This window comes from Staurois parvus, unplaced genomic scaffold (assembly GCF_062004578.1).
Source record: "Staurois parvus isolate SC_StPar_1 unplaced genomic scaffold, SC_StPar_1.0 ptg000285l, whole genome shotgun sequence".
Classification (NCBI taxonomy): domain Eukaryota; kingdom Metazoa; phylum Chordata; class Amphibia; order Anura; family Ranidae; genus Staurois; species Staurois parvus.
The window spans coordinates 1,233,535-1,259,984 of record NW_028318081.1 but is presented as its reverse complement, the minus strand read 5'-3'; the positions used below and the strand labels follow the sequence as shown (position 1 = coordinate 1,259,984).

Below are 26,450 nucleotides of genomic sequence, written 5' to 3'. Positions count from 1 at the left end.
CAAACCTACCATGTTGAGGGCATGTGGCCTGATATGGTTCAGGATAGAGGGAGCGCAGGCTCGTTCCTTCCCCTTGATGTCCTTTAAGACCACATGCTCACATAAGGGTCTGGTATGGAATATGGGGGGACCTCACACCCTTTTTTGTGTGTTTTGTTTTGCATTGGGTCCCCCAATGGGAGGAAGCACAGGCCCGTTTCCTTCCATTTCCTGTGGGCATCTGGTGGGGGCTCATTATCTAAGGAGGAGGAGGATTCTGAGGAGGAGGAGAAGGATTCTGAGGAGGAGGATTCTAAGGAAGAGGAGGAGGTTTCTGAGGAGGAGGATTCTGAGGAGGAGGATTCTGAGGAGGAGAAGGGAGGATTCTGAGGAGAAGGAGGATTCTGAGGAGAAGGAGGATTCTGAGGAGCAGAATTCTGAGGAGGAGGAGAAGGATTAGAAGGAGGAGGATTCTGAGGAGGAGGGGGAAGATTCTGAGGAGGAGGAGGATTCTGAGGAGGAGGATTCTGAGAAGGAGGATTCTGAGAAGGAGGAGAAGGAGAATTCTGAGGAAGAGGAGGAGGAGGATTCAGAGGAGGATTAGGAGGATTCTGAGGAGGAGAATTAAGAGGAGGAGGAGGATTCTGAGGAGGAGGATTAGGAGGAGGATACTGAGGAGGAGGATTAGGAGGAGGATACTGAGGAGGAGGATTAGGAGGAGGATACTGAGGAGGAGGATTAGGAGGAGGAGGAGGAGGAGGATAAGGATTAGGAGGATAAGAATTAGGAGGATAAGAATTAGGAGGAGGAGGATAAGAATTAGGAGGATAAGAATTAGGAGGAGGATAAGAATTAGGAGGAGGAGGATAAGAATTAGGAGGATAAGAATTAGGAGGAGGAGGATAAGAATTAGGAGGATAAGAATTAGGAGGAGGAGGATAAGAATTAGGAGGAGGAGGATAAGAATTAGGAGGAGGAGGATAAGAATTAGGAGGAGGAGGATAAGAATTAGGAGGAGGATAAGAATTAGGAGGAGGATAAGAATTAGGAGGATAAGAATTAGGAGGAGGATAAGAATTAGGAGGATAAGAATTAGGAGGAGGAGGATAAGAATTAGGAGGAGGATAAGAATTAGGAGGATAAGAATTAGGAGGAGGAGGATAAGAATTAGGAGGAGGATAAGAATTAGGAGGAGGAGGATAAGAATTAGGAGGAGGATAAGAATTAGGAGGAGGAGGATAAGAATTAGGAGGAGGAGGATAAGAATTAGGAGGAGGATAAGAATTAGGAGGAGGAGGATAAGGATTAGGAGGAGGAGGATTAGGAAGATTCTGAGGAGGAGGAGGATTCTGAGGAGGAGAAGAAGGAGGAGGATTTTGAGTAGGATTCTAAGGTGGAGGAGGAGGATTCAGAGGAGGAGGATTCTGAGGAGGAGGAGAAGGAGAAGGAGGAGGATTCTGAGGAGGAGGAGGAGGAGGGGGAAGATTCTGAGGAGGAGGAGGATTCTGAGAAGGAGGATTCTGAGAAGGAGGATTCTGAGAAGGAGGAGAAGGAGAATTCTGAGGAAGAGGAGGAGGAGGATTCAGAGGAGGATTAGGAGGATTCTGAGGAGGAGAATTAAGGAGGAGGAGGAGTATTCTGAGGAGGAGGAGGATTCTGAGGAGGAGGATTCTGAGGAGGAGGATTAGGAGGAGGAGGATTAGGAGGAGGATGCTTAGGAGGATACTGAGGAGGAGGATTAGGAGGAAGAGGATGATGAGGATAAGAATTAGGAGGATAAGAATTAGGAGGAGGAGGATAAGAATTAGGAGGAGGATAAGAATTAGGAGGAGGAGGATAAGAATTAGGAGGAGGAGGATAAGAATTAGGAGGAGGAGGATAAGAATTAGGAAGAGGAGGATAAGAATTAGGAGGAGGAGGATACGAATTAGGAGGAGGAGGATAAGAATTAGGAGGAGGAGGATAAGAATTAGGAGGAGGAGGATAAGGATTAGGAGGAGGAGGATTAGGAAGATTCTGAGGAGGAGGAGGATTCTGAGGAGGAGAAGAAGGAGGAGGATTTTGAGTAGGATTCTAAGGTGGAGGAGGATTCAGAGGAGGATTCTGAGGAGGAGAATTAAGGAGGAGGAGGAGTATTCTGAGGAGGAGGAGTATTCTGAGGAGGAGGATTCTGAGGAGGAGGATTAGGAGGAGGATGCTTAGGAGGATACTGAGGAGGAGGATTAGGAGGAGGAGGATGATGAGGATAAGGATTAGGAGGATAAGAATTAGGAGGAGGAGGATAAGAATTAGGAGGATAAGAATTAGGAGGAGGAGGATAAGAATTAGGAGGAGGATAAGAATTAGGAGGAGGAGGATAAGAATTAGGAGGAGGAGGATAAGAATTAGGAGGAGGAGGATAAGAATTAGGAGGAGGAGGATAAGAATTAGGAGGAGGAGGATAAGGATTAGGAGGAGGAGGATTAGGAAGATTCTGAGGAGGAGGATGATTCTGAGGAGGAGAAGAAGGAGGAGGATTTTGAGTAGGATTCTAAGGTGGAGGAGGATTCAGAGGAGGAGGATTCTGAGGAGGAGGAGAAGGATTAGAAGGAGGAGGATTCTGAGGAGGAGGAGGAGGGGGAAGATTCTGAGGAGGAGGAGGATTCTGAGGAGGAGGATTCTGAGAAGGAGGATTCTGAGAAGGAGGAGAAGGAAAATTCTGAGGAAGAGGAGGAGGAGGATTCAGAGGAGGATTAGGAGGATTCTGAGGAGGAGAATTAAGGAGGAGGAGGAGTATTCTGAGGAGGAGGAGGATTCTGAGGAGGAGGAGGATTCTGAGGAGGAGGATTAGGAGGAGGAGGATGCTTAGGAGGATACTGAGGAGGAGGATTAGGAGGAGGAGGATGATGATGAGGATAAGGATTAGGAGGATAAGAATTAGGAGGAGGAGGATAAGAATTAGGAGGATAAGAATTAGGAGGATAAGAATTAGGAGGAAAAGGATAAGAATTAGGAGAAAGAGGATAAGAATTAGGAGGATAAGAATTAGGAGAAAGAGGATAAGAATTAGGAGGATAAGAATTAGGAGGATAAGAATTAGGAGGATAAGAATTAGGAGGATAAGAATTAGGAGGATAAGAATTAGGAGGAGGAGGATAAGAATTAGGAGGAGGAGGATAAGGATAAGGATTAGGAGGAGGAGGATTAGGAAGATTCTGAGGAGGAGGAGGATTCTGAGGAGGAGGAGGATTAGGAGGAGGATACTGAGGAGGAGGATTAGGAGGAGGAGGATTAGGAGGAGGATACTGAGGAGGAGGATTAGGAGGAGGAGGAGGATGAGGATGAGGATAAGGATTAGGAGGATAAGAATTAGGAGGAGGATAAGAATTAGGAGGAGGAGGATAAGAATTAGGAGGAGGATAAGAATTAGGAGGAGGATAAGAATGAGGAGGAGGATAAGAATTAGGAGGAGGAGGATAAGAATTAGGAGGAGGAGGATAAGAATTAGGAGGAGGAGGATAAGAATTAGGAGGAGGAGGATAAGGATAAGGATTAGGAGGAGGAGGATTAGGAAGATTCTGAGGAGGAGGAGGATTCTGAGGAGGAGAAGAAGGAGGAGGATTTTGAGTAGGATTCTAAGGTGGAGGAGGAGGATTCAGAGGAGGAGGATTCTGAGGAGGAGGAGAAGGATTAGAAGGAGGAGGATTCTGAGGAGGAGGAGGAGGGGGAAGATTCTGAGGAGGAGGATTCTGAGAAGGAGGAGAAGGAGAATTCTGAGGAAGAGGAGGAAGAGGATTCAGAGGAGGATTAGGAGGATTCTGAGGAGGAGAATTAAGGAGGAGGAGGACTATTCTGAGGAGGAGGAGGATTCTGAGGAGGAGGATTAGGAGGAGGAGGATTAGGAGGAGGAGGATTAGGAGGAGGAGGATGCTTAGGAGGATACTGAGGAGGAGGATTAGGAGGAGGAGGATGATGAGGATAAGGATTAGGAGGATAAGAATTAGGAGGATAAGAATTAGGAGGAGGAGGATAAGAATTAGGAGGATAAGAATTAGGAGGAGGAGGATAAGAATTAGGAGGAGGAGGATAAGAATTAGGAGGAGGAGGATAAGGATTAGGAGGAGGAGGATTAGGAAGATTCTGAGGAGGAGGAGGATTCTGAGGAGGAGGAGGAGGATTCTGAGGAGGAGAAGAAGGAGGAGGAGGATTTTGAGTAGGATTCTAAGGTGGAGGAGGAGGATTCAGAGGAGGAGGATTCTGAGGAGGAGGAGGATTCTGAGGAGGAGGATTCTGAGGAGGAGGATTCTGAGGAGGAGGAGGATTCTGAGGAGGAGGATTCTGAGAAGGAGGATTCTGAGAAGGAGGAGAAGGAGAATTCTGAGGAAGAGGAGGAGGAGGATTCAGAGGAGGATTAGGAGGATTCTGAGGAGGAGAATTAAGAGGAGGAGGAGTATTCTGAGGAGGAGGAGGATTCTGAGGAGGAGGAGGATTCTGAGGAGGATACTGAGGAGGAGGATTCTTAGGAGGATACTGAGGAGGAGGATTAGGAGGAGGAGGAGGATGAGGATAAGGATTAGGAGGATAAGGATTAGGAGGATAAGGATTAGGAGGATAAGAATTAGGAGGATAAGAATTAGGAGGATAAGAATTAGGAGGATAAGAATTAGGAGGATAAGAATTAGGAGGAGGAGGATAAGAATTAGGAGGATAAGAAATAGGAGGATAAGAATTAGGAGGATAAGAATTAGGAGGATAAGAATTAGGAGGATAAGAATTAGGAGGAGGAGGATAAGAATTAGGAGGAGGAGGATAAGAATTAGGAGGAGGAGGATAAGAATTAGGAGGAGGATAAGAATTAGGAGGAGGAGGATAAGAATTAGGAGGAGGAGGATAAGAATTAGGAGGAGGAGGATAAGAATTAGGAGGAGGAGGATAAGAATTAGGAGGAGGAGGATAAGAATTAGGAGGAGGATAAGAATTAGGAGGAGGAGGATAAGAATTAGGAGGAGGATAAGAATTAGGAGGAGGATAAGAATTAGGAGGAGGAGGATAAGAATTAGGAGGAGGAGGATAAGAATTAGGAGGAGGAGGATAAGAATTAGGAGGAGGAGGATAAGAATTAGGAGGAGGATAAGAATTAGGAGGAGGAGGATTAGGAAGATTCTGAGGAGGAGAATTAAGGAGGAGGAGGAGTATTCTGAGGAGGAGGAGGATTCTGAGGATGAGGATTAGGAGGAGGAGGATTAGGAGGAGGATGCTTAGGAGGATACTGAGGAGGAGGATTAGGAGGAGGAGGATGATGAGGATAAGGATTAGGAGGATAAGGATTAGGAGGATAAGAATTAGGAGGAGGAGGATAAGAATTAGGAGGAGGAGGATAAGAATTAGGAGGAGGAGGATAAGAATTAGGAGGAGGAGGATAAGGATTAGGAGGAGGAGGATTAGGAAGATTCTGAGGAGGAGGAGGATTCTGAGGAGGAGAAGAAGGAGGAGGATTTCGAGTAGGATTCTAAGGTGGAGGAGGAGGATTCAGAGGAGGAGGATTCTGAGGAGGAGGAGAAGGATTAGAAGGAGGAGGATTCTGAGGAGGAGGGGGAAGATTCTGAGGAGGAGGAGGATTCTGAGGAGGAGGATTCTGAGAAGGAGGATTCTGAGAAGGAGAAGGAAAATTCTGAGGAAGAGGAGGAGGAGGATTCAGAGGAGGATTAGGAGGATTCTGAGGATAAGAATTAAGGAAGAGGAGGAGGATTCTGAGGAGGAGGAGGATTCTGAGGAGGAGGAGGATTCTGAGGAGGAGGATTCTTAGGAGGATACTGAGGAGGAGGATTAGGAGGAGGAGGATGATGAGGATAAGGATTAGGAGGATAAGAATTAGGAGGAGGAGGATAAGAATTAGGAGGATAAGAATTAGGAGGATAAGAATTAGGAGGAGGAGGATAAGAATTAGGAGGATAAGAATTAGGAGGATAAGAATTAGGAGGATAAGAATTAGGAGGATAAGAATTAGGAGGATAAGAATTAGGAGGAGGAGGATAAGAATTACGAGGACGAGGATAAGAATTAGGAGGAGGAGGATAAGGATAAGGATTAGGAGGACGAGGATTAGGAAGATTCTGAGGAGGAGGAGGATTCTGAGGAGGAGGAGGATTCTGAGGAGGAGGAGGATTCTGAGGAGGAGGAGGATTAGGAGGAGGATACTGAGGAGGAGGATTAGGAGGAGGAGGATTAGGAGGAGGATACTGAGGAGGAGGATTAGGAGGAGGAGGAGGATAAGGATTAGGAGGATAAGAATTAGGAGGAGGATAAGAATTAGGAGGAGGATAAGAATTAGGAGGAGGAGGATAAGAATTAGGAGGAGGATAAGAATTAGGAGGAGGAGGATAAGAATGAGGAGGAGGATAAGAATTAGGAGGAGGAGGATAAGAATTAGGAGGAGGAGGATAAGAATTAGGAGGAGGAGGATAAGAATTAGGAGGAGGAGGATAAGGATAAGGATTAGGAGGAGGAGGATTAGGAAGATTCTGAGGAGGAGGAGGATTCTGAGGAGGAGAAGAAGGAGGAGGATTTTGAGTAGGATTCTAAGGTGGAGGAGGAGGATTCAGAGGAGGAGGATTCTGAGGAGGAGGAGAAGGAGAAGGATTAGAAGGAGGATTCTGAGGAGGAGGAGGAGGAGGGGGAAGATTCTGAGGAGGAGGAGGATTCTGAGGAGGAGGATTCTGAGAAGGAGGAGAAGGAGAATTCTGAGGAAGAGGAGGAAGAGGATTCAGAGGAGGATTAGGAGGATTCTGAGGAGGAGAATTAAGGAGGAGGAGGACTATTCTGAGGAGGAGGAGGATTCTGAGGAGGAGGATTAGGAGGAGGAGGATGATGAGGATAAGGATTAGGAGGATAAGAATTAGGAGGAGGAGGATAAGAATTAGGAGGATAAGAATTAGGAGGAGGAGGATAAGAATTAGGAGGATAAGAATTAGGAGGAGGAGGATAAGAATTAGGAGGAGGAGGATAAGAATTAGGAGGAGGAGGATAAGGATAAGGATTAGGAGGAGGAGGATTAGGAAGATTCTGAGGAGGAGGAGGATTCTGAGGAGGAGGAGGATTCTGAGGAGGAGGAGGATTCTGAGGAGGAGGAGGATTCTGAGGAGGAGAAGAAGGAGGAGGAGGATTTTGAGTAGGATTCTAAGGTGGAGGAGGAGGATTCAGAGGAGGAGGATTCTGAGGAGGAGGAGGATTCTGAGGAGGAGGATGAGAAGGAGAAGAAAAAGAAGAAGAGTCATGCCATTTTCAAATGTGGCAGCGAGTGAGGGGAGAACTCCCACTCATTGTTACAGGGAGAGGGGCATCCAGGGGGTGGGGGAGGGAGGTTCTGCAGCATGTTACACATTACACCCTAAATATAGATGTAATGTGTAACAAGCTCCAAAAGGTGTACTTATCCTTTAACCCTTTCACTGCCAGGCCCTGCGCTCCATTTTTAAGCTCAGTTGGCCAGGCCATTTTTGCAATTTTTCCATTTTTTTTAAATAAATTTCCTTACAGCTTTCAGAGTTTTTAAAAGACCCCCAAGCTATACATTTTCTGAAAGCATAGGACCCGTAGAAAAAAAAAAGTGTTATTTTTTAGGCCCCAAGATATTTGTGCAAATGTTTTTCAAAATAATATTATTGCTAAAAATACATAAAAATCCATTTTCATGGAGACAAACACAGCAAAACATATATAATTCCTGCTAAATTCCTACTAAAAAGCTGAAACTTTATTGACTTAGTACATAACAAATATTGTAAATGTTAAATTGCACCTTTTCTATAAATAGATGAAAACTGAAGGTGCGCAAAAATGTAAATAAACACAATTTACTTTAAAAAGATTATCATTTTTCACTTACAACTTTCAGCCTACGTAAAAGACTTCCCAAACCATATAGTTTCTGACCGCACATGACCAGTAGGATTAAAAAATAATGTGCTACTGATTTTTTTTAGGCCCCATAATAGTTGCGCAAATGTTTGTTACATCGCTATTTTTACTAAAAATACACTAAAATCATTATTAGTGGACATAAACACAACACTTGCCCTCCTGAGGATTTACCCCCCCTCCTGACCAGGCCCCTTTTTGCTACTCAGCGCTGCACTAATTCAACTGATAATTGCGCGGTCATGCAATGCTGCACCCAAAAGAAATTTATGTCCTTTTTTTTTACACAAATAGAGCTTTCTTTCGGTGGTATCTGATCACCTGTGCGCTTTTTATTTTCCTCGCTATAAACAAAAAAAGACCAAAAATACAACATGTTTATTATTTAATTTAAAAAATTGTCTTTACAATGCGTTAACTGCTTAGTATCCGGAAGATTTACCCCCCCCCCTTCCGGACCAGGCCATTTCTTGTGTTACGGCGCTGCGTTACTTTAACTGAGAATTGCGCAGTCATGCAACGCTGAACCCACATGAAAGTTACGCCTTTTTTCCCACAAATTGAGATTTCTTTCGGTGGTATTTGATCGCCTGTGCGGTTTTTATTTTTTGCGCTTTAAAAAAAAAAAAAAAAGACCAAAAATTGAGAAAAATACTATATTTTTTTACTTTTTGCTATTAAACATGTCCAGTAAAATATTTATAAGAAACACTGCAGCCGTGCCCCGTCAGTGATTGCTTGTAATCGCTGGGACCCGGTGATGGACACCCGCTGCCGCAATCGGCGGGACTGGTAGAGCGGGCACGCGCCTTGCGCGAGCCCCCTACCTGTTTTGTAGAGCGACGTTAAAAGATGGTGCTCTGTGAAGAGGTACCGCCCTACCGCAGTAAAAACACTGTGGCTGAGCGGCAACCAGTTAATCCCTACTAAGGCCTCGTTCACATGGGCATACTAAAGTGTGCGGCCTTTCAGGGGTGTACGCTGTGTATGCCCTGTGTGAACTTGTCTTTGGTGAGATATCAGAGGTCAAAACAGACCCCTCATGTCTCTATTTTGCGACCGACAAAGGGACTCAAGACAGAGTTCAGTCCTTTTCTCTGCAGCCTCCGCATTCTCTGCAATGCATATAAATGAACAGAGATCTCTGCATAGAGGCTCCTTTTCTTTCAGAAACTGTGGTATAGTAAACACCGTTTACTATGCTACAGTGATGAATGAAGTGATCGCTCGCTATGTTCATCTAAAGGAAGGGGGACACCTGTTTAACTGCACCCCCCGTTTTCTCTCCATCCTGACAGCTGTTTCACTCTGGAGAAACAGCTGCAGCCGGCGGGAGAAGGTGAAGGACTACAGGGCGGGATGTCAGATTGGGGAGGGGGGCACGAAAGACTAAAGGGGAGGGCAGATGTGGTGGGGAGATGAGTACATTTGGAAATTTTTTTTTGCCTATGTCATTTCCATTGCAGCACATCATCCTAGTGAGAGGACAGAGGAGGGAAGCCGCAAGCTGCAGGAGAGGATCTGTGCTGCGGGGGGGGGGGGGGACGACAAAATCAATGCAGGGGGTCAAAATCAATGCAGGGGGGTGAATGTAGGGAGACAGACAGAAATGCTGAGGGTATTAATGCGGTGAAGAAGGGGTGTATTCTAGGTGACAGCGGGGGAGAAATGACAGTGTACTAGCGGCGGCAGTGGTGAGGGGCGCACATGTTTGGGGGAATAGCTCTGATCAGTGGATTGTCATCTGCTGATCAGAGATATTGTTTTGTTCAGCAGAGTCTGCTGAATAGTCCTGCTATAGACTTGTGGTCACTGAAGTAAGCATGAGCTTATAGTAGGAGGAGGCATGTCAGGTCCGTACTGCGTACTGACTTGGCCAGCTAGAAGCAATGCTGTAGGGCCGTACAGACCTGGCACTGAAAGGGTTAAAATGCACAATCTCTAATGCCCTAATAATTCTGCCTTTTGCAGAGTAGAGTAGGGACTGGCCATAGAGGGATTACTTTGACGTAGTTGGCCAGCTTAAACATGTATTGCAATGCATGTGAACTAAAAATCCCTGTTTTCACTCAGTTTACTAGAAAGGGTATATAGCAGTAAGCAGACGGTTCATTTAGAATTTTTAGCGTTGACATCTGGTCGCACCCCTTTAGCAACGGATGGGATATAATCACGTATAAACTATTTGGATTCGAGCAAAGATTGCCAGCCTAGAAGAGGTTTGGAGTTACTCTGTGCAAAACCCTTGCATAGAGCAGGTGAACACAACATGTTTATTATTTTAATTTAAAAAATTGTCTTTACAATGCGTTAACCGCTTAGTATCCAGACTATTTACCCCCCCCTTCCGGACCAGGCCATTTTTTTGCGTTACGGCGCTGTGTTACTTTAACTGAGAATTGCGCAGTCACGCAACGCTGAACCCACATGAAAGTTACGTCCTTTTTTTCCCACAAATTGAGATTTCCTTTGGTGGTATTTGATCGCCTGTGTGGTTTTTATTTTTTGCGCTTTAAAAAAAAAATACTATATTTTTTACTTTTTGCTATTAAACATGTCCAGTAAAAAAAAAAAAAAAAAAATCAAATTTCATCATAAATTTAGGCCAAAATGTATTCTACGACATGTCTTTACCAAAACAAAAATCCCAATACGTGTAAATTAATTGGTTTATGTGAATGTTATAGTGTTTACAAATGGCGGTATAGATACTGCAATTTTTTTTTTTCTACTAGTAATGGCTTCGATCAGCGACTGCGGTGGACATTCTGACACTGGGGGGGGGGAACTGACTTGGTGTCACTGATATCCCCAATGACACAAATACAGTGATCAGTGCTAAAAAAAAAAGCACTGACACTGTACTATCTCTGCTATAGAGCAGCCAGGATGTGGTTAAGGATGCACAAGCTAAATAAAGTCCTAACTACTTCCCCACCGCCGTATAGCAGATGTACAGCTACACTGTGGCACGGGTGCCCAAAATCACGTATATACACATGTGATTTCACATTTCCTGGTAGGAGGCACACGCCCGACCCGCGCCGCCGATCGCAGCCCCGGGTCTCAATCACTGGGTCCCGGGCGGTGATTACCCACTGGCGCCCAGTGATAACTGACAGGGAGGAGAGCTGCTTTGTTTACCAACAGCCTTCAGCTTGGGCACACTGCTCTGGATGGCTGAGAATAGCCATCCAGAACAGTGTGCTTTTATAGTGAAGAACACACACCCCCGCCCCCTAGTAAAACACTCCAAGCACTTAATTAACCCTTTGATCGCCCCCAAATGTTAACCCCTTCCTGCCCAGCGCTTTTTTTTTTTTTTTTTTTAGCAATGATCACTGTATTGGTGTCATTGGGGATGTCAGTGACACCAAGTCAGTTCCCCCCAGTGTCAGAATGTCCGCCACAGTCCTGCTATAAGTCGCTGATCGTCGCCATTATTAGTAAAAAACAAAACAAACAAAAAAAAAATTCCAGTATCTATACCGCCATTTGTAAACGCTTTAACTTTCATGTAAACCAATTAATTTACACATATTGGGATTTTTTATTTTAGCAAATAATGCATTTTGGCCTAAATTTATGAAATTTGATTTTTTTAATTTTTTATCGGATATGTGTAACCACTTCCATTCCTCCCTATAGTAGAAATACTGCTACAGGGCGGCACGGGTGCACCAAATATATATATATATATATATATATATATATTCGCACCCCTCCCAGATAGCGTCAGATGGCCCATCAGTACACCTGTAATCACATTTACCCCTTGATTGCCAGGAACACGTTCATACACTATAAACTTCCAATGCTAGTATAGTGTCTGAACGGATCAACATCTTTGACCAGATCAGAACTATACCAGCGTTCACATTAGTATAGCGTCCCCAAAAACGCAGCATTAGCGGGATCAGCCCCAACACCTGCCAGCACCTACGTTTAGCTCCTATGCTTACCCCCCCCCCCTGCTTTTTTTGCTGTGTTTCCGATGCTTTCTCTGTGTGCCTATTACCCAGCCTGCACCTGTCAGACCTGGACGTGTGACCCAAAAAACACACCAAAAATGCAATGCAGGTGTGTTTTTGATGCGTATTTGCCACATTTTCTATTCTATTCAATTTAATGGGGACCTGCGTTTTTGGTGCATTTTGAAAACTGCACCAAAGATGCAGCATGCAGGACTTCTCAAAATGCACCGCACTTGCAGCGCAGTGGTGTGAAGAGTCACTTTGGATTTAACAGCATTGTGTTTTTGTTGCATTTTTAGCACAGTAAAAATGCATCAGTGTGAAAGCAACCTAAAGGACCACAAGCTGTCCTGTGCATTACATAGTCCTGAACGTTGCACTCTGGTTGCTGTACTGTATGTCCTAAACTAAGCAATTTTGGAGGCATTTTAGGGCCTTAAGGTCTCTTTCACACAAAGTGAATCCGCTTGCTCAGTAGAAGATCTCTCCGCTGATCCCCGCTGACCTAGCAGATGACAGGTCCGTGTCCGCTCCGCAGCTGCAGAGCGGACACAGACACAGCCCGCTGTCCTCCATGGGCGGTCGGATGAAAATGCACCGCCTGTACGTTTCCATCCGACTGCCATCTGATCCGATGGACAGAAGGGGAATTGATCCCCATCCGTCCCTTTTTGGCAGATTGGATCTGATTGGATGTCGGTGGGTGTAAATGGACACATGTCCGTTTACAACCGCCGCTCCATAGAAGAGAATAGAGGTTCCAATCAGGTCCGCCTGAAAACCGGGCAGGCGGACCTGATGGGAACGTCCATGTGAAAGGTGCCTAACAAATGCACAACAGCAGAATTTCTTCAAAATGTTTGGTCTTTTTTCCATGCACACTGGCTTAAAAAAAAACGCTGCTCCTGGAGGGGTTTAGCATTTTGCCTGTAGAAGCAGCAAATGTTATCCTGTGTGTCCATGCACATTAGGCAGTCCCGAGTTCCCAACATTTAGAGGCAGAAAAAACTATTCAGTTTTGTATTTTTGAGAGCGGGTTTTCTGGCATAAAAACACACTAAATGCTCCTAAACGCTACTACAAAAACTGTTCAGATGTAGCTTTTTTTTCTGCCAAGAGCACTGGCGTTTTTATAAGTCAGTGTGCATGGAACCATATATAGAAAAAGCCTTCGCACAATACGGTGTTGATATTATTATACAGTGACGTGCTGCCCACATAGAATGTGTTCCCACATACAGTAAATACATGAAAAAGTGTATATGCAGCGCACAAATAATGCTCTAATATATTAGATGTATACCATAAACATATCATTGTGCATAGTAAACACATATACTCCAATAAATACCAAATTATACATCCAAAAACGTACAAATCTTTGTGTCATAAGTGACAAACGCATGTGCCCAAACGTGCGTTAAAATTATTCACAATTAAACATATGTCCATAAAAAAAAATAAAACATACATATATAAATGTGCAAATCCTAGTGGCTTAAGTGACAAACGCATGTGCCCAAACGTGCATTGAAATTATCCAAAATTAAACATATGTCCATAAAAAAAATTTAAACATATACATATATAAACGTGCAAATCCTAGTGTCATAAGTGACAAATGCATGTGCCCAAACGTGTGTGGAAATGATCCAGAATTAAACATACTGTATGTCCATCAAAAAAATTAAAACATATACATATATAAACGTGCAAATCCTAGTGTCATATGTTGTCATTTTTTTCATGGACATATGTTTAATTTTGGATAAATTTTGGGGCAGCACAGTGGCTAAATGGTAGCACTTCCGCCTGGCAGTACTAGGGTTGTTGGTTCGAATCCCAACCACGGCACCACCTGCCTGGAGTTTGCATGTTCTCCCTGTGCCTGAGTGGGTTTCCTCTCTCACTCCAGACATGCTGGTAGGTTAATTGGCTCCTGTCTAAATTGTCCCTAGTATGTGTATGTATGAATGTGAGTTAGGGACCTTAGATTGTACACCCCTTGAGGGTTAGGGACTGATGTGAATGTACAATATATATGTAAATTGACGGCGCTATCTAAGTACCTGAAATAAATAAATCCTAGTGTCATAAGTGACAAACACATGTGCCCAAACATACGTTGAAATTATTCAAAATTAAACATATGTCCATCAAAAAAATGAAAACATATACATATATAAACGTGCAAATCCTAGTGTTATAAGTGACAAACGCATGTGGCCAAACATGCGTTGAAATTATCCAGAATTAAACATATGTCCATCAAAATAATTAGCACATATTAAGTTCCAAATTCATCATAAATCACATCCATGTGGTGAACTTGCTGTGTTTGAAATTCACCATAGGCTATTAAACAAAATTTCTTTAGTGAATTGTGCCTTTAATACTGCCGTGGCTCATGTGATATTCAAATCCAACTGAAATACAATAGTGTCCCTCTTCAGTGTCCACCCCCCCCCCCCCGACATACTATTGCACTCACCTTAATGTCTGACCTGTATCCCAGGTCAAACTGCGCTTTTCCCTTTTGACCAGGTAGGTATATAGATGTAACTACTCATCCACCATCAGCTTACTATCTCCTCCAACTCCACTCCATACATATGAAAATACTATGAGGAGTATCTTTTTTGTATGTATGGAGTGGAGTTGAGGAGATAGTAAGCTGACGGTGGAAGAGCAGTTACATCTATATACCTACCCGGTACTCAAGTTGTTAAAAAACATGCAACATTTCATATTCCTGATACGTGCCCGCTGTGCCATGTACTTGTATGAAAAAGTCTCCTATTCTCTTTGTATCAGACTGACATACCCATCACAGCTATTCATTGGAAAGTGCAGTGAGCTGCTGTTTTTCCTCCCCCAGCTCTCTGAGCCCCTAATGCAGCTGAGAACAGAGGGTACACGTAATCACTTATAAAAAGGGGAAAAGGGTATCTATAAGATTTTTATATGCATACACAAATATTTTGCCTAATTCAAGTACTTTCTGTCCATCCTATGGCAGTTTTTAGTGGCAGCACCTGCCCTGGTCACATGGCAGGATCGCCAAGTGTTATTTTCCTGAAAACTGCAGCTATGTAAATATTGAAGAGGACTGTGGAAATGACCTTACCATGTTAGGCCTGGTTCACACCTATGCCGTTTGCACACATGTTTTTCATGCCTTTTTTAATGCATTTTGCATTTGTTATACTTTTATTAGGACAACTTGTTGTTGGGCAGATTAAAAACTGCAAAACGCATCAAAAACCCCCCACTACATTCTTTTCTGCAGCGTCTCCATTGAAGTCTATTGAACCAAAAATGCACCATTTTGCATTTCAAGAAAAGTCCCTGACTCTTTACAAAACCACAGCAGCTGGAAAAAGCATAGATGTGAACGCATCCCATAGGAAACCATGTTAAATGGCCTGTAGTGTGTTTCTGCAAAAAGCACCAAAAAAAAACGCATTGGTGTAAGCCAGGCGTTAAAGCTGATGTGTGGATTTAGGCCTCATTTACACTTGCAGTTGAGGAATGCTAAAACACCACAGCTGCATTTTTACCACCCCTCATCCACTCCCCCTTTTGCTGCTGAGGTAGCAGCTGGGGATTAAAGCCGGCCATACATTATACAATTGTCTTGTTTCTTGATTAATCTCCTTAAGCGCCAGTTCACACGACATGCGTTTCAGTTGCTTTTTTTCTGCATTCAAAACGCACAGAAATTAGGTGATATGGTGGTCAATGTCATCGTTCACATCAGTGCTTGCAGTTGCAGTGTGTTCTGGTTGCAGAAAAAAAAAAAAGAACAGGCTGCATTTTTCCTGCACAGAACTGTACTGGAACGCACCAAAAACGCACTAGAACGCGCATGTCCCTATTTAAATTGAAGAAAATGAGTGGAAAAAATTAAACCAGAATGCATCAAAAATGCACCAGAACGCACCAAAACACATTTGGAATGCATCTTATCTGCGTTTCTAAGATGTCGCATGACAATTGTTGAATGTGGGGGGCCCTGAGGTAAGTGTGATGTAGTCAGGTCACTTGAAGGTGGGGGCCCTGAGGTAAGTGTGGAATAGTCAGGTCGCATGACACTTGTTGAAGGTGGGGGGCCCTGAGGTAAGTGTGGAATAGTCAGGTCGCATGACACTTGAAGGTGAGGGGCCCTGAGGTAAGTGTGGGGTAGTCGGGTCGCATGACACTTGTTAAAGGTGGGGGGCCCTGAGGTAAGTGTGGGGTAGTCGGGTCACATGACACTTGTTGAAGGTGGGGGCCCTGAGGTAAGTGTGAGATAGTCAGGTCGCATGACACTTGTTGAAGGTGGGGGGCCTGAGGTGAGTGTAGGATAGTCGGGTCGCATGACACTTGTTGAAAGTGGGGGGCCTGAGGTAAGTATAGGATAGTCGGGTCACATTACACTTGTTGAAGGTGGGGGGCCCTGAGGTAAGTATAGGATAGTCGGGTCACATTACACTTGTTGAAGGTGGGGGGCCCTGAGGTAAGTATAGGATAGTCGGGTCACATTACACTTGTTGAAGGTGGGGGGCCCTGAGGTAAGTATAGGATAGTCGGGTCACATTACACTTGTTGAAGGTGGGGGGCCCTGAGGTAAGTATAGGATAGTCGGGTCACATTACACTTGTTGAAGGTGGGGGGCCCTGAGGTAAGTATAGGATAGTCGGGTCACATTACACTTGTTGAAGGTGGGGGCCCTGAGGTAAGTGTGGAATAGTCAGGTCGCATTACACTTGCTGAAGGTGGGGGGCCCTGAGGTAAGTGTGGGGAAGTCAGGTCGCATGACACTTGTTGAAGGTGGGGGGTCCTGAGGTAAGTGTGAGATAGTCAGGTCGCATTACACTTGTTGAAGGTGGGGGGCCCTGAGATAAGTGTGAGATAGTCGGGTCGCATTACACTTGTTGAAGGTGGGGGGCCCTGAGGTAAGTGTGAGATAGTCGGGTCGCATTACACTTGTTGAAGGTGGGGGGCCCTGAGGTAAGTGTGAGATAGTCAGGTCGCATTACACTTGTTGAAGGTGGGGGGCCCTGAGGTAAGTGTAGGATAGTCGGGTCGCATGACACTTGTTGAAGGTGGGGGGCCCTGAGGTAAGTGTGGAATAGTCAGGTTGCATTACACTTGCTGAAGGTGGGGGGCCCTGAGGTAAGTGTGGGGTAGTCAGGTCGCATTACACTTGCTGAAGGTGGGGGGCCCTGAGGTAAGTGTGGAATAGTCAGGTCGCATTACACTTGTTGAAGGTGGGGGCCCTGAGGTAAGTGTGAGATAGTCGGGTCGCATGACACTTGTTGAAGGTGGGGGGCCCTGAGGTAAGTGTGGGGTAGTCAGGTCACATGACACTTCCTGTGGGGGGGCTGAGAAAGGCTGCATTATTCAGGTCACTAAATAATAAATCATGACTCTACCTGCAGAGGCGGGAAAACCTGGAAGGGAGACATCTTGAGGAGATTCCTGAGGAGATTCCTGTCAGACAGGGAGGGGGTGGAGCCAGGACACATTTCCTGTCAGGAGACATTTGTGAGGAAGAGGTGGAGTATGTGTGCTGGGTTATGTTATTTGGTTATGTGCCCCTGCTGGTGAGGAGTATTAGTGACTGAGGGAGTATGCTGGGCCTTGTAGTTCCTGAGAGGCCCCCGCTATGAAGTGACAGAACAGTCAGGCTGAGGCTGGATTATTCCTAGACCTGATGTAGATGGCGGTGTTCACACAGTCTATACATCCACAATAAGGCCCGGGGGATTCCTATCTTCTATTGTAGATTTGTGTGATTTTTTTTCTCTTCTGATTTTATAATGTAACCAGCTGTGCAAAGATGAAGGAATTGTCAGGCCTCAGTGTCTGAAGGGTTTTGTTTGCATCAGATGAGCTCTGTATTCCCATACAAGTCTATGTAAATGTCAAATCTGCTGAAAGTGTTACTAAACCCGGGCCCCTGCATTCACTCTATAAACCCGGGCCCCTGCATTCACTATATAAACCCGGGCCCCTGCATTCACTATATAAACCCGGGCCCCTGCATTCACTCTATAAACCCGGGCCCCTGCATTCACTATATAAACCCAGGCCCCTGCATTCACTATATAAACCCGGGCCCCTGCATTCACTATATAAACCCGGGACCCTGCATTCACTATATAAACCCAGGCCCCTGCATTCACTATATAAACCCGGGCCCCTGCATTCACTATATAAACCCGGGACCCTGCATTCACTATATAAACCCGGGACCCTGCATTCACTCTATAAACCCGGGCCCCTGCATTCACTATATAAACCCAGGACCCTGCATTCACTATATAAACCCGGGACCCTGCATTCACTATATAAACCCGGGCCCCTGCATTCACTATATAAACCCGGGCCCCTGCATTCACTATATAAACCCGGGCCCCTGGATTCACTATATAAACCCGGGATCCTGCATTCACTATATAAACCCGGGACCCTGCATTCACTATATAAACCCGGGACCCTGCATTCACTATATAAACCCGGGCCCCTGGATTCACTATATAAACCCGGGATCCTGCATTCACTATATAAACCCGGGACCCTGCATTCACTATATAAACCCAGGACCCCGTATCTACTATGTAAACCCAGTTCTGGGGGGGTTTTCCAGCCAAAAAACACTGTTTACTGGCTGTAGAAAAAAATGCCAAAAGCCAAAAACAGTCGCTGTAAAAATGTCCGGTGTGCATGAGGACTTAGGCTCCATGTACACTGGATGTTTGGAAAACTCTTCTGAATGATGGAAACTGACTGCTGGAAAACGTAGGTTAAAAAAACGTCTGTGTAGCGGTGTTTGCATACCGCATTTATGCGTGTTTGCGTTTAGAAGTGTTTTTTAAAAGATAACCTCAGGAGACCTTCCCAAATGCCCAGAATGCACTGAGAAACAGTAAATGATTACCTATTTCAGACATTTTGAGAGAAATAGAGAGAGCAGAAGCAGAGAGAGCAGTATGTGTGCAGATGACCTGTCTTTTCTGGTTGTATTCACTATGGATCCCATCATGAGCATAATGCGGCACGTTCTAACATTTTTTCCTTCACGCAAAACCTGGAACTGACTGCGCTGGTGTACCGGGTCCATTTGAATACATGGAAAACACTTTGCATGCATTTCTGGTGATGAAAAAAGGCTCTGGACAGCATTGGATATGGAAGTTAAAAAACGCTTCTAAACGCAAACGCTTATAAACGCGGTTGACCGCATTTACAAGCGTTTGCAACGCAGGTAAAAGCTACTCCTGAACGCAAGTATGGTGCGTTTAAAAAACGACTGTAAACTAACTGACTGTAAACGACATTGTGTACATGGACACATAGGAAAACATTAGGGAGAGTTCAGGGGCTGCTGAAAACAACACTGAACAGTTCTTGAACGTCAGTTTATCAGCTGCGGTGTACATGACCCCTAACACTGGTAAACGCGATAAAACAAGGCAAAATGCAGTAAACTGGCTTTTTTTGGGCTATTTTTTAGCAAAAATTTTTTTTTGTGTAAAAAAACGCAAATGTGGAAAAACGCAGCTAAATACTAATGCAAAAATGCTAAAAAATGCAGAAAAACTTGCGCTTTTAACGTGACTTTATACAACTAATCCTACCGACGTTTTAAAAAAGCCCCGTGTGTATGAGGACTTAGGATTTCCATGCACACAGGATGTTTACAAACACTCCTCCTCTTGTCATCAGCGTTTTGGCAGAACAAACACCTGACACCTGTAATAGTGTTTCAGAATTTATTCTGACCATTGAAATGAATAACACTCATCACTAAATATGCCTAGCGTGAACATGCATTTAGACACGTTTACATGCACCTTTTTTCTGCCAAAACGCCGCTGCCCCTAGACACATTGTCAGTCGTTTTTTGTACAGCTCTGAATGCACACATAGGGTGATATGGAGGGGCGTTTGGAAGCTGAAAAAAAAATGCCTGTTGCCCCTAAAAATGGCTGCAAAAGCGCCCTGTGTGTATGAGGCCCAAAGATGCTGAAGCCAGATATAACTGCATAAATCCATAATCAGAGAACAGCACAGAGCTATGGCACAATGCCAATTAAGACCACTAGATGTCAGCAATATAATGGAACAATGATTATAATAATAATAATAATAATAATAATAATAATAATAATAAACAGAGCACTAAACACTGAAGACATCATTTTATAGACAAATTCTGCCAAGACCACAGATCTCATCATATCTGAGCAAATTTAAATAATACAAAACAAGAGTTCATCTGTATCAACCAACAAGATGGGATCGTTCCTTCCTGCACTATACATGAGACTATTCATCCCGGCATCATAGAACATCACTACAGCTCTTTATTTCTGATTGGATTTTCTATATATTTTATAACTGGATGTCTAGAAAGAATTCCTCTATAAGAACCATCCATCCAGAATACAGCTAAATCTGGATGACATTGAAGTTCACAATACACAAAGCTCCCTCTCCAGAATCCACAGAAACATTTCAGATCCATCCACCAAATCCCCCCACAGTAAATCATTCTACATAGGATCAGTCCACATGGAAAATTACCATTTGCATTCACAGAGAAGTGCAGACTAAATAAATAACCACAAGTCTCAATGGGGGGATTTACTAAAACTGGAGCACTCAGAATCTGGTGCAGCTGTGCATGGGAGCCAATCAGCTTCTAACTTCAGTTTGTTCAGTTAAGCTTTGACAATAAAACCTGGAATCTGATTGGTTTCCATGCAGAGCTGCACCAGATTTTGCACCGTGCAGTTTTAGTAAATAACCTCCATTATCTCTGACAGATCAATCCCAGTGACAGCTGCAATCACTAAAAAAAGCACTTTTATGGCACTTTCACACTGATCTGTAGCAAAAACGTGCTTTTGCCACAACTGCGGTGTGTTTTTCACACACAGGGCATGTGACTCAAAATCTGCATCAAAAACACAACACAGGAGCGCTTTTGTCACATTTACAATGCATTTCAATGGATGGTGCATTTCTGGTGCAGTTCTTTTAACTGACCAAATATGCCCCAAGAAATGCAGCAAGCAGGATTTTTTACACCACAACAGAAGCGTAACAGACCATTGTGAAGACATACATAGGGGAGCATTTATCTTCAGCTTTTCTTGCGCTTTTTTTTAAACGCAAAAGCACTTCAAAAACTCCTCAGTGTGAAAGCAGCCTTTAGTCTAGGTTCACGCCCAAATGTTCAATAAATAAATGAAAAAAATATATATATACAAATATTGTAAAAATAATAAAAAATAAAGCTGTTATTTTAAAAAATTGTAAGAAACTGAGGAGAGGAGGGCTAGCCAACCCAACTTGCCCTTTACCCCGGGGTCACACCTAAGCGTTTTTCACAGCATTTTGCAGAAACACACTACAGGAGGACGGATTTTACATTGCTCTGTAAAGAGAATATGTTCCATCGCTTTGTTATATAATTCCTTATTAATAAAGTGATTTAAAGATGATTCCCATCATGATTATTTTCCTTCTATTTCTGAACGTCGCAGCAGGTATGTGTTGTTATCAGGGTGTTGTATAGTGGGTGTTAGGTGTAAAATGGGTGTTAGAATAGGAGATCCGGGCAATATTAATACGTGATAGATGTGCCGGGACATAACACAGACCCCCCCCCAACATAGTGTTCATATCTGGTCATTCTGCCGGTAGATCGGTTATTTTTCAGTGTCCTGTAGCAGGTCCAGCTGTGCTGACAAAGTGTCAGTTGGAGGTGGAGGAAACCATATTTAGCTGACAGGGCCGCCGGCAGTAATCAGATTTTGTTTACATGGCTAATATATATATATATATATATATATATATATATATATATATTTTTTTTTTTTATTAAGAAAAAAAAAGGCTTTTTCCTCTGATATTGCTGCCTACAGTACTCAGCCTTTATTTATATGGCTAAAGCTTTTTTTTAATTAAAAACTATTAACTATATTTAATTAAAGCGTGTAGCTGGCCAGCTAAGACCAGTCCTAGGTTGTTAATATGGTTCACATATATGTGTATACCAAACCTGCCAATAACCTCAGTACAGTATATATGTGCATATGTTAAAGCCAAAAGCAGAATCATTGCTGTGATTTATGTCTTTGATTGTTATATGACATTTATATATTCATTGTGTTAGCAGAAGCAGAAAAGGAAAATATGCCTTTAAGAGTTAGTATAAGGTGAGCCAATCACAGACAGTCTCACACTGTACAGAGCCTTAACCAATCCCAGCCAGTTTCACATTTGTGCCTGTGTAAAACTCTCTGCTAGGATTTTCTAGAGACACATGCTCACCAGACAGAAGAGGAAACAGACACATATCCAATCAGAAAAGCTTTATGGAAGCAGAGAAGGCCAAATAGGTATTTAATGCACTTGTGTGTTCCTCTGTTGTTTAGTAATGCAGGTAGATCTGTATGTAAAAACTGTTGTATGTGTTTACTTGTAGTTCCACCGAACGTACGAACTTACGAATCAAGTCACTGTAGAGTAATCTTCACACCATAATTTCTGCTTTCCAGATGCATTTTTCCATGTGAGTTCACTTGTTTTTGATGCATTCCAATGCATTTTTTTTTGACACTTGAGAAATCTTGATTTTCATTCAGGACAATGTACGTTCTGGTGCATTTACAAGCAGTTTCATGCAGTCTGCGCAAAAGACAAAAAAAGCGCAGCAGGTTGTACTTTTGTAGAAAGCACTGAAACTGACCGCACTGGTGTGAACTACGGCCATTGGAATACATGTCAATATCTGTGAATGCATTTTAGATGCAGTTTAAAGATGTACTGGAAAGCATCTGGAGTGAACCAACCCTAAAGAAAATGGAAAACTGCCGTGGTGATGCTAGCGACATACTGCAGTATATTAGTCATTTTCTATGTTGCCCAGAGTTACACTTTCACATAAATGTAGTTTCAGGGCTTATGGTCCCAGGCACATTGTTGCCAGGGGCGGACTGACAACTCATGGGGCCCCCGGGCAATAAGGGATCATGGGGCCCCTGTGTCCTTGCCCAAACTCAAAAAAGCCTATGAAAAAGGTACCAGGGGCATCTCATGGGGCCCCCTACTGACCCCGGGCCCTCGGGCAGTGCCCGAGTTTCCAGATGGTCAGTCCGCCCCTGATTGTTGCGCTGCATTAGCCATTTGTTACCGCAACACAATAGTGTGATCAGGCCATAGGGAGTTAAACAACTACCATCCCCATGTCATATATAGAGTCAAATGTATTATTTTATCATTTTAGGGACATGCATACCAAGAAAAGTTGTAACTGTTCAAAGTATTTAGCAATTCCTACAGTGATCGCTGCCCCTGACAATATTTAATTTGTGATTTGCTGGCTTACTTGAGAGCTGTGAAGATAATCCTGTTTTGTTTCTTTCTCTAGGTGCTAAAATCACGAGCGTCGAAATACCAGACCATGATGTGTTCGTTACGGAGGGACAGCGGCTGCTGGTCCCATGCTTTTTTAACGTGGATGAACCCAGCGGGGGTCATCAGATTGATTTGGGGTGGAGCAGGATGTCCAACGACAGCGATGTATTCAGACCAATAGTCCATCTAAAAGCCACCGAGGTTCTGTTTGTAAGTGAGACAAATGAAAGGGCATCGATACAACTGAGGCAAGTGCGCAAGGGACACTGCTCCCTGGTCATTGATCCTGTCAGCATCAGTGATAACGGCACGTATCAGGTTCACATTGAATTGAATTGAATTGAATTCACAGGAATTTGAGGCACAAGGTAACTGATGCTGTAAAATTGATGGAAGAGGAGCGCATGCACGAGGAGCCCGAGGAGCCCAAGGTGCCGGATACAGTTATCGAGATGGAATCCGTTGAAATTGACCAACAGATGGAGACAACACATGTACCAGATCTACCGGAGAAGATTCCAATTATACAAAGAATGTCTCTGTCATTGGCGATGAGGAATAAGTACAACTACAAATTCAAATATCCATCTCAGATGTATCAGCCTAGTCCATCTACAGAGAATCTACAAACATATGTATTGCCTGAAATGTACAAAGATTGGACCCCCAAACCTGCCCCGACACAGCTATTGGAACCGGTTATATCGTTGGATGAATGCAGCCAACCGATACAACCAACGGATGCACCGGATCAAACTTCAGCTCTAAGTTCTAAGACACAGAGGATGCTGACCCGCAGGAACATAATCCAAAGGAGACCTTCCATACCGAGCAATGATTCAAGCACAGATGAAGAAATTCCTGTAGACAGTGAAGAGTTGCACAATGCACCAGATCTACATCTGAAAGTTCCAAAAGCTAAAAAGAAAAGAAAGTGGTTGTTCGGCAGGCGTAAAAAGTAAAAGAGGGCACCACAGTTACCAAGCCGCACACAGAGAAGCCGGAGGAGATCTCCGATGTCGCAGGCTCATCCATCTGCTGTGGCTGTACCAACAGAAGCCACGGATCCATCTCAGGCAGTCGTACCAACAGTTGAAATGCCTGAAGACATCAAACAGCCCGGCCACCCATAGAGCTCAGCAGGACCTGCCCATGTCTGCTCTGCAAAAACTAAGCAGGTATGGATGTGGCAACCACCCCCCTCTGCTCCGATCAGCAGGGGATCTTCTCTGTGTATATATCCAGCTTTAGGCTGGCGATTGATGGTTCGTTCATCGGCCGAATTTTCGGACGATAAATGAAAAATCGGTCATTGCTGGCAACGATGCTGCCACCAATGTCCACGGAAAACGGCTGTTTTTCGTGGATTTTTCAGCATGACCGGCTGACGGGCTGGCCCCACTAACGGTGTGATTATTTTTCGTGCGGCTGAAAATTCGGCCGATAAACGACCCATCTATGGCCTGCATTACTCATTCACATTGGAGGGAGATATCAAGGGGGCCGCTTTATCAGCTTCTGATGAGCTCCCGCTCGCAGGTCCCCACAACAACTGGGTCAGGGTTGTGGGGAAGAGACCCTTGTCCTCTTCAGCATAAGGACAAGCATCTTTGAGGGGCTTCCCTGCCTGGCAAGGTACCACCCTCCATGTTGAGGGCATGTGGCCTGGTATGGTTCAGGAGGAATCTGGTGGGGAGGGAGGGGTCAGTATCCAGATTATGATAGGCCACCAGCCCACAGACCCCCACAACCACCAAGCCAAAGTTGTGGGGAAGAGGCTCTTGTCCTCTTCAACATAGGGACAAGGTGCTTTTTCTGGGAAAAAAAAGAGGGAGTGGGAAGACCCCCCTGGCAAAGTACCCAAACCTACCATGTTAAGGGCATGTGGCCTGATATGGTTCAGAAGAAAGGGAGCGCAGGCTCGTTCCTTCCCCTTCATGTCCTTCAAGACTGCATGCTCACATAAGAGTATGGTATGGAATATGGAAGGGGGGGAGGAATTAACACCCTTTTTTTGTTTTTTTGCAATGGGTCACCCAATGGGAGGAAGCAAAGGCTCGTTTACTTCCTTTTCCTGTGGGCATCTGGTGGGGGATAATTATCTAAGCACTCCCTTATTTTGAAAGGGGTTTCCAGATTCTGATAAGCCCCCCCCCTGCTCGCAGACCCTCACAACCACTGGGCGTAGGTTGTGAGGAAGAGTCCCACGTCCTCTTCAACATGGGGACAAGGTGCTTTTTTGGGGGAAAAGGGAGAAGTAGGAGGACCCCCCGGCAAAGTATCCAAACCAACCATGTTGAGGGCATGTGGCCTGATATGGTTCAGGAGAGAGGGAGCGCAGGCTCGTTCCTTCCCCTTGACGTCCTTTAAGACCACATGCTCACATAAGGGTCTGGTATGGAATTTGGGGGGGCCTCACACCTTTTTTTGTCTGTTTTGTTTTGCATTGGGTCCCCCAATAGGAGCAAGCACAGGCCCGTTTCCTTCCTTTTAGCAGAATGTATTTTGGGGAGTAATTCCACATATACCCATGGCATGTGTGAGCAGTAAATCATTTTGGTGACAATTTTGTGTAAAAAAAATATATATTTTTTTGTCATTTTCCAAAAACTTGTGGTAAAAAAATAAATTCTTCTATTGATTCAACATGCCTCTCAGCAAATAGTTTGGGGTGTCTGCTTTCCAAAAAGGGGTCGTTTTGGGGGGTGGGGGCATTCTATGCCCAGCATTAGAAGTTTATGCCACACATCATTCACTCTTCTAACCACCTGAAGACCAAGCCTTTTCTGACACTTTTTGTTCACATGAAAAAAAATCTGTATTTTTTGCTAGGAAATTAATTTAAACCCCCAAACATTATATATTTTTTTAAAGCAGACACCCTAGTGAATAAAATGGTGGTTACTAATATTTTTTATGGCACATAGTACTCCGCGATTTTTCAAAAGCAAATTTTAAAAAGAAAAAATACACTTTCTTTTACATTTAATGCACAAAAACAATATATTGGCCAATTATTTGGTAACATATAAAAGATAATGGTATGCTGAGTAAAAAGATACCAAAGATGACATGCTTTAAAACTGTGCATGCCCCGTGCAATGGCGACAAACTGCAAACATTTTTATTATCCATAGGCAACACTTTAAAAGCTACCATTTTAGATTTACAGAGGAGGTCTAGTGT

At 44.0% G+C, this 26,450-nt stretch overlaps 1 protein-coding gene across 1 annotated transcript in view; it reads left to right on the top strand.

Annotated features, from left to right (window-relative positions):
* LOC149458524 (uncharacterized) overlaps positions 1 to 25,910 on the top strand; it is a 31,640-nt gene extending 5,730 nt beyond the window's left edge. Inside the window, exon 5 of the mRNA XM_089682111.1 lies at positions 23,278 to 25,910. The gene's annotated coding sequence lies outside the window, so the exon portion shown is untranslated. The remainder of the gene's footprint in view (positions 1 to 23,277) is intronic.
* The last annotated feature ends 540 nt before the right edge of the window (positions 25,911 to 26,450 follow it).